Raw genomic sequence first — 14,903 nt, forward strand, 5'->3', positions numbered from 1 at the left:
CGTGATCCAAATCACCGGAGATCCTAGCGCCGAACGGACAGCACCTCCGTGTTCAACACATGTACGGTCAGCGTAACGTCTCCTTCTTCTTGATCCAGCAAGAGGGAAGAAGAGGTTGAGGGAGATGGCTCCAGCAGCAGCACGACGGCGTGGTGATGGTGGAGCTGCAGAACTCTGTCAGAGCTTCGCCAAGCACTATGGAGGAGGAAGGGGTGTTGGAGAGGGAGAAGGAGGCAACCAAAGGCGTGTCTCAAAAAGTCCTCCTTCCCCCACTATATATAGGAGGGCCAAGGGGGGGTGCCGGCCTAGGAGATCCAATCACCTAGGGGGCGGCGGCCAAGGGAGGTTTCCCTCCCCCCCAAGGCACCTAGGGGGTGCCTTCCACTAGTAGGACTCCTCCCCTTTGGAAACCCTAGGCGCATGGGCCTCTAGGGGCTGGTGCCCTTGGCCCATGTAGGCCAAGGCGCACCCCCTACAGCCCATGTGGCCCCCCGGGGTAGGTGGCCCCACCCGGTGGGCCCCCGGGACCCCTCCGGTGGTCCCGGTACAATACCGGTGACCCCGAAACTTGTCCCGATGGCCGAAATAGCACTTCCTATATATAATTCTTTACCTCCGGACCATTCCGGAACTCCTCGTGACGTCCGGGATCTCATCCGGGACTCCGAACAACATTCGGGTTACTGCATATACATATCCCTACAACCCTAGCGTCACCGAACCTTAAGTGTGTAGACCCTACGGGTTCGGGAGACATGTAGACATGACCGAGACGACTCTCCGGTCAATAACCAACAGCGGGATCTGGATACCCATGTTGGCTCCCACATGCTCCACGATGATCTCATCGGATGAACCACGATGTCGAGGATTCAATCAACCCCGTATTCAATTCCCTTTGTCAATCGGTATGTTACTTGCCCGAGATTCGATCGTCGGTATCCCAATACCTCGTTCAATCTCGTTACCGGCAAGTCACTTTACTCGTACCGTAATGCATGATCCCGTGACCAGACACTTGGTCACTTTGAGCTCATTATGATGATGCATTACCGTGTGGGCCCAGTGATACCTCTCCGTCATACGGAGTGACAAATCCCAGTCTCGATCTGTGTCAACCCAACAGACACTTTCGGAGATACCCGTAGTATACCTTTATAGTCACCCAGTTACGTTGTGACGTTTGGTACACCCAAAGCACTCTTACGGTATCCGGGAGTTACACGACCTCATGGTCTAAGGAAATGATACTTGACATTGTAAAAACTCTAGCAAATGAACTATACGATCTTATGCTATGTTTAGGATTGGGTCTTGTCCATCACATCATTCTCCTAATGATGTGATCTCGTTATCAATGACATCCAATGTCCATAGTCAGGAAACCATGACTATCTGTTGATCAACGAGCTAGTCAACTAGAGGCTTACTAGGGACATGTTGGTGTCTGTTATTCACACATGTATTACGATTTCCGGATAACACAATTATAGCATGAATAAAGACAATTATCATGAACAAGGAAATATAATAATAATGCTTTTATTATTGCCTCTAGGGCATATTTCCAATAGTCTCCCACTTGCACTAGAGTCAATAATCTAGTTATATTGTGATGAATCGAACACCCATGGAATTCTGGTGTTAATCATGTTTTGCCCTAGGGAGAGGTTTAGTCAACGGATCTGCTATATTCAGGTCCGTATGTACTTTACAAATATCTATGTCTCCATCTTGAACATTTTCACGAATGGAGTTGAAGCGACGCTTGATGTGCCTTGTCTTCTTGTAAAACCTGGGCTCCTTGGCAAGTGCAATAGCTCCAGTGTTGTCACAGAAGAGTTTGATTGGCCCCGACGCATTGGGTATGACTCCTAGGTCGGTGATGAACTCCTTCACCCATATTGCTTCATGTGCTGCCTCCGAGGCTGCCATGTACTCCGCTTCACATGTAGATCCCGCCACGACGCTCTGCTTGCAACTGCACCAGCTTACTGCCCCACCATTCAAAATATACACGTATCCGGTTTGTGACTTAGAGTCATCCAGATCTGTGTCGAAGCTAGCGTCGACGTAACCCTTTACGACGAGCTCTTTGTCACCTCCATAAACGAGAAACATTTCCTTAGTCCTTTTCAGGTACTTCAGGATATTCTTGACCGCTGTCCAGTGTTCCTTGTCGGGATTACTTTGGTACCTTCCTACCAAACTTACGGCAAGGTTTACATCAGGTCTGGTACACAGCATGGCATACATAATAGAACCTATGGCTGAGGCATAGGGGATGACACTCATCTCTTCTATATCTTCTGTCATGGTCGGACATTGAGCTAAGCTCAATTTCATACCTTGTAGCACAGGCAAGAACCCCTTCTTAGACTGATCCATATTGAACTTCTTCAATATCTTATCAAGGTATGTGCTTTGTGAAAGACCTATGAGGCATCTTGATCTATCTCTATAGATCTTGATGCCTAATATATAAGCAGCTTCTCCAAGGTCCTTCATTGAAAAACTCTTATTCAAGTAGGCCTTGATGCTATCCAAGAGTTCTATATCATTTCCCATCAAAAGTATGTCATCTACATATAATATGAGAAATGCTACAGAGCTCCCACTCACTTTCTTGTAAACGCAGGCTTCTCCATAAGTCTGTGTAAACCCAAACACTTTGATCATCTCATCAAAGCGAATGTTCCAACTCCGAGATGCTTGCACCAGCCCATAAATCGAGCGTTGGAGTTTGCACACCTTGTCAGCATTCTTAGGATCGACAAAACCTCCCGGCTGCATCATATACAATTCTTCCTTAAGGAAACCATTAAGGAATGCCGTTTTGACGTCCATTTGCCATATCTCATAATCATAGTATGCGGCAATTGCTAACATAATTCGGACAGACTTCAGCTTCGCTACCGGTGAGAAAGTCTCATCGTAGTCAACCCCTTGAACATGTCGATAACCCTTAGCGACAAGCCGAGCTTTATGGATGGTCACATTACCATCCGCGTCTGTCTTCTTCATAAAGATCCATTTATTTTCTATGGCTCGCCGATCATCGGGCAAGTCAGTCAAACTCCATACTTCGTTTTCATACATGGATCCTATCTCGGATTTCATGGCTTCCAGCCATTTGTCGGAATCCGGGCCTGCCATCGCTTCTTCATAGTTCGAAGGTTCACCGTTGTCTAACAACATGATTTCCAAGACAGGGTTGCCGTACCACTCATGTGCGGAACGTGTCCTTGTGGACCTTCGAATTTCAGCAGGAGCTTGATCAGAAGTATCTTGATCATTATCATTAACTTCCTCTCTAGTCGGTGCAGGCACCTCAGGAACATTTTCTTGAGTTGCGCCATTTTCCGGTTCAAGAGGTAATACTTCATCAAGTTCTATTTCCTCCCACTTACTTCTTTCGAGAGAAACTCCTTCTCTAGAAAGGATCCATTCTTGGCAACAAAGATCTTGCCTTCGTATCTGAGGTAGAAGGTATACCCAACAGTTTCTTTAGGGTATCCTATGAAGACGCATTTTTCCGACTTGGGTTCGAGCTTTTCAGGTTGAAGTTTCTTGACATAAGCATCACATCCCCAAACTTTTAGAAACGACAGCTTAGGTTTCTTCCCAAACCATAATTCAAACGGTGTCATCTCAACGGATTTCGACGGAGCCCTATTTAAAGTGAATGCGGCAGTCTCTAAAGCATAGCCCCAAAAAGATAGCGGTAAATCGGTAAGAGACATCATAGATCGTACCATATCTAATAGAGTGCGATTACGACGTTCGGACACACCATTACGCTGAGGTGTTCCAGGCGGCGTGAGTTGTGAAACTATTTCACATTTTCTTAAGTGTGTGCCAAATTCGTGACTCAAGTATTCTCCTCCACGATCTGATCGTAGAAACTTGATTTTCCTGTCACGTGGATTCTCAACCTCACTCTGAAATTCCTTGAACTTTTCAAAGGTTTCAGACTTGTGTTTCATTAAGTAGACATACCCATATCTACTCAAGTCATCAGTGAGGGTGAGAACATAATGATAGCCACCGCGAGCCTCAACGCTCATTGGACCGCACACATCAGTATGTATGATTTCCAATAAGTTGGTTGCTCGCTCCATTGTTCCTGAGAACGGAGTCTTGGTCATTTTACCCATGAGGCATGGTTCGCACGTGTCAAATGATTCATAATCAAGAGACTCTAAAAGTCCATCTGCATGGAGCTTCTTCATGCGTTTGACACCTATGTGACCAAGGCGGCAGTGCCACAAGTATGTGGGACTATCGTTATCAACCTTACATCTTTTGGTACTCACACTATGAATATGTGTAGCATTATGCTCGAGATTCATTAAGTATAAACCATTCACCATAGGAGCATGACCATAAAACATATCTCTCATATAAATAGAACAACCATTATTCTCGGATTTAAATGAGTAGCCATCTCGAATTAAACGAGATCCCAATACAATGTTCATGCTCAAAGCTGGCACTAAATAACAATTATTAAGGTTTAAAACTAATCCCGAAGGTAAATATAGAGGTAACGTGCCGACGGCGATCACATTGACCTTGGAACCATTCCCGACGCGCATCGTCACCTCGTCCTTCGCCAGTCTCCGCTTATTCCGCAGCCCCTTTTGTTTTGCCGGCCTTCTTATCCGCTAAGTATTTGGGGCAGTTCCTCTTCCAGTGACCACTTCCCTTGCAATAAAAGCACTCAGTCTCGGGCTTGGGTCCATTCTTTGGCTTCTTCCCGGCAGCTTGCTTGCCGGGCGCGGCAACTCCCTTGCCGTATTTCTTGAAGTTCTTTTTACCCTTGCCCTTCTTGAACTTAGTGGTTTTATTGACCATCAACACTTGATGTTCCTTCTTGACTTCTACCTCTGCTGATTTCAGCATTGCAAATACCTCAGGAATGGTCTTTTGCATCCCCTGCATATTGAAGTTCATCACAAAGCTCTTGTAGCTTGGTGGAAGCGACTGGAGGATTCTGTCAATGACCACGTCATCTGGGAGATTAACTCCCAGCTGAGTCAAGCGGTTATGTAACCCAAACATAGTGAGTATGTGCTCGCTGACAGAACTATTTTCCTCCATCTTACAGCTGAAGAATTTGTCGGAGACCTCATATCTCTCGATCCGGGCATGAGCTTGAAAAACCATTTTCAGCTCTTCGAACATCTCATATGCTCCATGTCTCTCAAAACGCTTTTGGAGTCCCGGCTCTAAGCTGTAAAGCATGCCGCACTGAATGAGGGAGTTGTCATCAACACGTGTCTGCCAAGCGTTCATAACGTCTTGGTTCTGTGGGACGGGTGGATCACCTAGCGGTGCTTGTAGGACATAATCTTTCTTGGCAGCTATGAGGATGATCCTCAGGTTCCGGACCCAGTCCGTATAGTTGCTGCCATCGTCTTTCAGCTTGGTTTTCTCTAGGAACGCGTTGAAGTTGAGGACTACGTTGGCCATTTGATCTACAAGACATATTGTAAAGATTTTAGACTAAGTTCATGATAATTAAGTTCATCTAATCAAATTATTCAATGAACTCCCACTTAGATAGACATCCCTCTTCTAGTCATCTAAGTATAACATGATCCGAGTCAACTAGGCCGTGTCCGATCATCACGTGAGACGGACTAGTCAACGTCGGTGAACATCTTCATGTTGATCGTATCTTCTATACGACTCATGCTCGACCTTTCGGTCTTCTGTGTTCCGAGGCCATGTCTATACACATGCTAGGCTCGTCAAGTCAACCTAAGTGTTTGCATGTGTAAATCTGTCTTACACCCGTTGTATGTGAACGTTTGAATCAAACACCCGATCATCACGTGGTGCATTGAAGCAATGAACTGTCGCAACGGTGCACAGTTAGGGGGAACACTTTCTTGAAATTATTATGAGGGATCATCTTATTTACTACCGTCGTTCTAAGTAAACAAGATGCAAAACATGATAAATATCACATGCAATCAAATAATAATAGTGACATGATATGGCCAATATCACATAGCTCCATTGATCTCCATCTTGGGGCTCCATGATCATCTTGTCACCGGCATGACACCATGATCTCCATCATCGTGTCTCCATGAAGTTGCTCGCCAACTATTACTTCTACTACTATGGCTAACGCGTTTAGCAATGAAGTAAAGTAATTTACATGGCGTTTCTCAATGACACGCAGGTCATATAAAAAATAAAGACAACTCCTATGGCTCCTGCCGGTTGTCATACTCATCGACATGCAAGTTGTGATTCCTATTACAATAGCATGAACATCTCATACATCACATATATGTCATTCATCATTCATCACAACTTTGGCCATACCATATCACAAAGCACTTGCTGCAAAAACAAGTTAGACGTCCTCTAATTGTTGTTGCAAGTTTTACGTGGCTCAAATAGGGTTCTAGCAAGAATGTTTTCTTACCTACGTGAAATCCACAACATGATTTGTCAACTTCTATTTACCCTTCATAAGGACCCTTTTCATCGAATCCGCTCCAACTAAAGTAGGAGAGACAGACACCCGCCAGCCACCTTATGCAACTAGTGCATGTTAGTCGGTGGAACCGGTCTCACGTAAGCATACGTGTAAGGTTGGTCCGGGCCGCTTCATCCCACAATACCGCTGAAGCAAGATAAGACTAGTAGCGGCAAGAAAGTTGACAACATCTACGCCCACAACAAATTGTGTTCTACTCGCGCAAGAAGAACTACGCATAGACCTAGCTCATGATGCCACTGTTGGGGAACGTTGCAGAAAACAAAAATTTTCCTACGGTTTCACCAAGATCCATCTATGAGTTCATCTAGCAACGAGTCATCGGATGCATCTACAAACCTTTGTAGATCGCGAGCGGAAGCGTTCAAAGAACGTGGATGAAGTAGTCGTACACGACGTGATCCAAATCACCGGAGATCCTAGCGCCGAACAGACGACACCTCTGCGTTCAACACACGTACGGTCAGCATAACGTCTCCTTCTTCTTGATCCAGCAAGAGGGAAGAAGAGGTTGAGGAAGATGGCTCCATCAGCAGCACGACGGCGTGGTGATGGTGGAGCTGCAGAACTCCGTCAGAGCTTCGCCAAGCACTATGGAGGAGGAAGGGGTGTTGGAGAGGGAGAAGGAGGCAACCAAAGGCGTGTCTCAAAAAGTCCTCCTTCCCCCACTATATATAGGAGGGCCAAGGGGGGGGGGGGGGCGCCGGCCTAGGAGATCCAATCTCCTAGGGGGCGGCGGCCAAGGGAGGTTTCCCTCCCCCCCAAGGCACCTAGGGGGTGCCTTCCACTAGTAGGACTCCTCCCCTTTGGAAACCCTAGGCGCATGGGCCTCTAGGGGCTGGTGCCCTTGGCCCATGTAGGCCAAGGCACACCCCCTACAGCCCATGTGGCCCCCCGGGGTAGGTGGCCCCACCCGGTGGGCCCCCGGGACCCCTCCGGTGGTCCCGGTACAATACCGGTGACCCCGAAACTTGTCCCGATGGCCGAAATAGCACTTCCTATATATAATTCTTTACCTCCGGACCATTCCGGAACTCCTCGTGACGTCCGGGATCTCATCCGGGACTCCAAACAACATTCGGGTTACTGCATATACATATCCCTACAACCCTAGCGTCACCGAACCTTAAGTGTGTAGACCCTACGGGTTCGGGAGACATGTAGACATGACCGAGACGACTCTCCGGTCAATAACCAACAGCGGGATCTGGATACCCATGTTGGCTCCCACATGCTCCACGATGATCTCATCGGATGAACCACGATGTCGAGGATTCAATCAACCCCGTATTCAATTCCCTTTGTCAATCGGTATGTTACTTGCCCGAGATTCGATCGTCGGTATCCCAATACCTCATTCAATCTTGTTACCGGCAAGTCACTTTACTTGTACCGTAATGCATGATCCCATGACCAGACACTTGGTCACTTTGAGCTCATTATGATGATGCATTACCGGGTGGGCCCAGTGATACCTCTCCGTCATACGGAGTGACAAATCCCAGTCTCGATCCGTGTCAACCCAACAGACACTTTCGGAGATACCCGTAGTATACCTTTATAGTCACCCAGTTATGTTGTGACGTTTGGTACACCCAAAGCACTCTTACGGTATCCGGGAGTTACACGATCTCATGGTCTAAGGAAATGATACTTGACATTGGAAAAACTCTAGCAAACGAACTATACGATCTTATTCTATGTTTAGGATTGGGTCTTGTCCATCACATCATTCTCCTAATGATGTGATCTCGTTATCAATGACATCCAATGTCCATAGTCAGGAAACCATGACTATCTATTGATCAATGAGCTAGTCAACTAGAAGCTTACTAGGGACATGTTGGTGTCTGTTATTCACACATGTATTACGATTTCCGGATAACACAATTATAGCATGAATAAAGACAATTATCATGAACATGGAAATATAATAATAATGCTTTTATTATTGCCTCTAGGGCATATTTCCAACAGAAGGAAGGAAAGTGCGTATAATCCATGGACTCAACATTAGTCATAAAGAACTCATATACTTATTGCAAAAATCTAGAAGTTTATCAAAGCAAAGTATTACGCGCATGCTCCTAGGGGGATAGATTGGTAGGAAAAGACAATCAATAAATAAATCATGCTCCGACTTCATCACATAACGGTTCACCATATGTGCATGCTACGGGAATCACAAACTTTAACACAAGCATTTCTCAAATTCACAACTACTCAACTAGCGTGACTCTAATATCACCATCCTCATATCTCAAAACAATTATCAAGCATCATTTTTTCTTAGTATTCAACACACTCAAAAGAAAGTTTTGCAAATCTTGAATACCAAGCATATTATTATTTAAGAAAATTACCATGCTATTAAGACTCTCAAAAAAATCTAAGTGAAGCATGAGAGATCAATCATTTCTATAAAACAAATCCACCACCGTGCTCTAAAAGATATAAGTGAAGCACTAGAGCAAAATTATATAACTCAAAGGATATAAGTGAAGCACAAGAGTAAAACTATAGAGTTCAAAAGATATAAGTGAAGCACATAGAGTATTCTATCAAATTCCAAATTATGTATGGCTCTCTCAAAAGGTGTGTACAACAAGGATGATTGTGGTAAACTAACAAGCAAAGACTCAAATCATAAAAGACGCTCCAAGCAAAACACATATCATGTGGTGAATAAAAATATAGCTCGAAGTAAAGTTACCGATAGAAGTAGACGAAAGAGGGAATGCCTTCCAGGGCATCCCCAAGCTTTGGCTTTTAGGTGTCCTTAGATTATCTTGGGGGTGCCATGGGCATCCCCAAGCTTAGGCTATTGCCACTCCTTGTTCCATAATCCATCAAATCTTTACCCAAAACTTGAAAACTTCACAACACAAAACTTAAAGTAGAAAACTCGTGAGCTCCGTTAGCGAAAGAAAATGAAAGACCACTTCAAGGTACTGCAATGAACTCATTCTTTGTTTATATTGGTGTTACTAGCAAAAGAGCCCGTGCGTTGCAACGGTAGAAAAATATACCACATTCTCTTATAATCTAGAAAAGGTGTTACATAATCTAGAAATTTGTTCCACAAATCCAGATCTTCTATTTCAACCCGGCTTGCATGTAGATTTAAAAAGTACATACAAACGGGCAGCGATAATCCATTTATTCATGACATGCATGGAATGAGGTGTTATTATGGGTAAAGGAAAACGACAAGAACATGCGATGAATTCATCACATGCGCGGAATGAGGTGTTATTATGGGTAAAGGAAAACAACAAGAACATGCGATGATACATTAGCGCACTACGGAGACATGCATGCACCATAGACGGTTTTCGGTTCAAGCATCACCAACTTATGGTGTGTTCAACAACATTCCTATTGTTAGCTCCGCTCCATGACCTCAAGTTCATCCTCGGGCTGTGGCCCCAAGCTTGTCCATGCTTCAGTATGACGTGAAATATCGCTCGAGAACTTCTCATGCCTCCTCTATGCTCGTCCAGTTTTGTTCGTCAACATTGTCTGCCTTACAATTCCCAAACCTCTGCTAACGGGTCACTTGGCTTGTTATTTACAACCTGTCTGAAAAAAATATTGTTGTCTGCAATTATTTCTATTGCAACTTTAAATATATTTTCACATACATATTTATCAAAGAAAATACACGAAGATTTTTTTAAAATACATAAACAACATTTGTTTGTAATGTTTGTGTACGCATGCATTATATTGCCCACATCCCATCTTACATACATATACATATACATATATATATATATATATATATATATATATATATATATATATATTTCCCCTATCGCGTGCATCCCATTTATTTATTGAATCTCCTCGGGGGTTTTTTTTGCCTTGTTTCTTCCTTTTATTTCTTTTATATAGCATAGCACATCCCACATCACATCATGTATATCTGGCATCTTGTATATATTTCTCCTATACCGCGTATATCCGCATATCCCATCTTTATTGTAGCGCAGCACATCCCATCTTGGCCTCTCTTTTATTTCTTTCCTTTGCATAGGCTCTCTTTATTCCTTGCCATGCATGTTCTTATTTGTTGGGTCTTCTTTCCTTCTTAGATTAGATATGGGACCGACAGCTCCTCTGTTTTGTTCAACTTCCAAGAAGGCTTGTCTGTTGTCTACTTGCTCACATATATAGATTGGTGTAATTTCGTGTAAATCGGTGAGGTGGTATTAATTCATGTGACCCCTTTTTTTACATGAATACATGCTACCTTTTATTACATGCGGCCCTATGCTTTTGACAGAAGCCAAACCCAGCCCGGCTGGTTCCTTCCCTTCGACTGTAAAGTTGGGGTGTGGGTTCGATCCTCGCACACTACATATTATTTTTCGTTCATTGATCGTAGCAGCACAACATCAAAGCCTCAAAGGGCCGGCCCATCATGGTGTGCCACGATCCAATTTTTTTCCTGAACTTATAGGACTGTGGGTTCAATAAAGAAAAAATAGAAGGACTTTTTTCTATAAAAGCGTGGCGACGGTGAATCCGGAGACTAAATCCATGCTTTATTATTAGGGAGAGATACCTACTGTATTCCAACTTCTCTATGGATTATAAACTATTTTACTAGCCATAGATTCATCAAAATAAGCAAACAACACACGAAAAACAGAATCTGTCAAAAACAGAACAGTCTGTAGTAATCTGTTACTAGCACAAGATCTGGAACCCCAAAAATTCTAAAATAAATTTCTGGACGTGAGTAATTTATCTATTAATCATCTGCAAAATGAATTAACTAAATAGAGCTCTCCAAATAAAAATGACAGTAGTTCTCGTGAGCGCTAAAGTTTCTGTTTTTTACAGCAAGTTCAACAAGACTTTCCCCAAGTCTTCCCAACGGTTCAAGGGCTACTGAGGGAGTCCTGGATTAGGGGGTGTTCGGGTAGCCAGACTACACCTTCAGCCGGACTCCTGGACTATGTAGATACAAGATTGAAGACTTCGTCCCGTGTCCGGATGGGACTTTCCTTGGCGTGGAAGGCAAGCTTGGCGATGCGGATATTCAAGATCTCCTACCATTGTAACCGACATTGTGTAACCCTAACCACTAGTAGAAAAAGGGTCAAACGTGAAGCACATTAGTGCCGGTTTGAATTAGAGCCGGCACTAATGTGTACATTAGTGCCGGTTCGTGGCGGCGATCAATAGTACCGGTTCGTGGCGAACCTTTAGTACCGGTTCATGCCACGAACCGGTACTAAAGAGGCTGTGTCAGCCTGTGATCAGGCTATGGCCCCACCATCACCATTTAGTGCCGGTTCGTACCACGAACCGGTACTAATGAGGTTATGGCAAGCTGTTTTTAGTCCCACCTCGCCAAGAGAGAGGCAGTATGAGCGGTTTATAAGCCGTGAGTGCACAGACAATGACGAAGAGTTGCAATGCTCATCTACATGTTGATTAGCTTCAAGCCTTACAGAATAGCATAGATTGCACTGAGCTATGTGCAGTGCAGTCTACACTATTCCGAATGGCTTGAAGCAAATTAACCAGCATTGCACCTCTTTTTATTTTTAATAACTTATTTAAACTCCGGACTTCTTTTGTGTTCAGTATGCAGCATTCAAAGCGACGTCATCAATTTCCAACATGTTCTGACATCATTTGTTGTTTTTCGGTCATTTACCTAATTGTTTAGAGAGCTAAATGACCATGAAATTGAAAATCACTACAAAATGAATCCTGAAAATGTTGAAACTTGGCATGGTATCATCATATCACCCGCATAGCATGCGCGAAAGAGTAGAGAGGGTCACGGCAAAAACTGGACGCACTTTGTGTACAAACTGGACAAACTCTTTCGGAGTATCAGGGTTTCGGACGAGAACTCATCTGTTACATGGCCACTTCAATGTTTTTTAAACTTATTTGAACTCCGGACTTCTTTTGTGTTCAGTATGCAGCATTTAAAGCGACGTCATCAATTTCCAACATGTTCTGACATCATTTGTTGTTTTTTGGTCATTTACCTAATTGTTTAGAGAGCTAAATGACCGTGAAATTGAAAATCATACAAAATGAATCCTGAAAATGTTGAAACTTGGCATGGTATCATCATATCACCCGCATAGCATGCGCAAAAGAGTAGAGAGGGTCACGGCAAAAACTGAGCGCACTTCGTGTACAAACTGGACAAACTCTTTCGGAGTATCAGGGTTTCGGACGAGAACTCATCTATTACATGGCCACTTCAATGTTTTTTAAACTTATTTGAACTCCGGACTTCTTTTGTGTTCAGTATGTAGCATTTAAAGCGACGTCATCAATTTCCAATATATTCTGACATCATTTGTTGTTTTTCGGTCATTTACCTAATTGTTTAGAGAGCTAAATGACCGTGAAATTGAAAATCACTACAAAATGAATCCTGAAAATGTTGAAACTTGGCATGGTATCATCATATCACCCGCATAGCATGCGCGAAAGAGTAGAGAGGGTCACGGCAAAAATTGGACGCACTTCGTGTACAAACTGGACAAACTCTTTCGGAGTATCAGGGTTTCGGACTATACAAAAATAAATAATGCAGAAAATAAAAAAACTATACAAAAAATTACTCAAAAATAAATAGAAGAAAATAAATAATGCAGAAAAGAAAAAACTATATAAAAAACTACTCAAAAATAAATAGAAGAAAATAAGTAATGCAGAAAAGAAAAAACTATATAAAAAATTTGTTGGCGCGCTGCCCAGTGGGCCTGCCAGACCTAGGGTGTGCAAATGCAGGCCCAGAAGGGCCAGCAGACTCACAGGGCAGCGCGCCCTAATTAATTAGGCCCAGAAGCCTGCTATATAGAGGAGTTCGAAGAGGTAGCCGCGGCTGGGTTTATAAACCATTGCGGCTGCCCTTCGCCGGGCGAGGTGGGACTAAACTTTGGGGTGGCAGCGCAAGGCCTTTAGTACCGGTTGGTGGCTCCAACCGGTACTAAAGACCACCCTTTAGTACCGGTTGGAGCCACCAACCGGTACTAAAGGCCTGCTCTTCCCACCTCTTTGCCTGGCCAAAGTAGGCCTTTAGTACCGGTTGGTGGCTCCAACCGGTACTAAAGGCTCACCCTATATATACAGCACTTACGAAATTTCAGTTACATCTCCCCATTTCTTTCGTCGACCTCTCGCGCGCCGCTCCCGTTGTCGCCGCCCGCCGCCACGAACGCCGCGCGCCGCTGTCCGTCGTCGTCCCGCGCCGCCGTCCGTACGTATCTCGCTCTCTCCTCGCGCGTACCCGGCCGCCGTGCCGCGCGCCGTCCGCCCAGAACGCCGCGCGCCGCCGTCCGTCCCCGCCGCTGCCCCGAACGCCGGCGCCCCCGCCCCGTACGCCGGCGCCCCCGCTCGTACGTACGGGGCGGCGGCGTACGGGGCCGCACACACACACATACCACACACGCATACACACACACATACACACATACGTACACACATATACGTATACACACACATACACACACACATTTTTTTTTACTTATTTTCTGTTTTTTAGAAAAGTTAATTAGATGATCGAATGTTAGATTATTGTCGAATGTTAGATGAATTAGCTAGCTAGATAGAAAAATTGTCGAACTAGAGATTAGAACTAGTTGAATAATTAATATAACTAGTTTATTTTTAGTAAGAAAATTTAGGTATATGAGATTTGAACTAGTTCAATAATTAATATAACTAGTTTTTTTAGTAAGAAAATTTAGATATATGAGATTAGAACTAGTTGAATAATTAATATAACTAGTTTATTTTTAGTAAGAAAATTTAGGTATATGAGATTTGAACTAGTTCAATAATTAATATAACTAGTTTATTTTTAGTAAGAAAATTTAGGTATATGAGATTAGAACTAGTTGAATAATTAATATAACTAGTTTATTTTTAGTAAGAAAATTTAGGTATATGAGATTTGAACTAGTTCAATAATTAATATAACTAGTTTATTTTTAGTAAGAAAATTTAGGTATATGAGATTAGAACTAGTTGAATAATTAATATAACTAGTTTATTTTTAGTAAGAAAATTTAGGTATATGAGATTTGAACTAGTTCAATAATTAATATAACTAGTTTATTTTTAGTAAAAAAATTTAGGTATATGAGATTTGAACTAGTTCAATAATTAATATAACTAGTTTATTTTTATTAAGAAAATTTAGGTATCTGAGATTTGATGATCTAATTAAAATATTATTTGTTAATGAGTTTTTCTGTTTATTTAATTTTTTATATATTTTGAGTTTATATAAATGTTAGATTAACGTCGAATGTTAGATGTATTAGATAGAAAAGTTAAATATATAGTAATGTCAATTGAATATATAGTTAGATATATTAATATAAAATGTTAGATG

The sequence above is a fragment of the Triticum urartu genome, chromosome 2A (assembly GCF_056163025.1).
Source record: "Triticum urartu cultivar PI428250 chromosome 2A, HENAU_Tu73, whole genome shotgun sequence".
Taxonomy (NCBI): domain Eukaryota; kingdom Viridiplantae; phylum Streptophyta; class Magnoliopsida; order Poales; family Poaceae; genus Triticum; species Triticum urartu.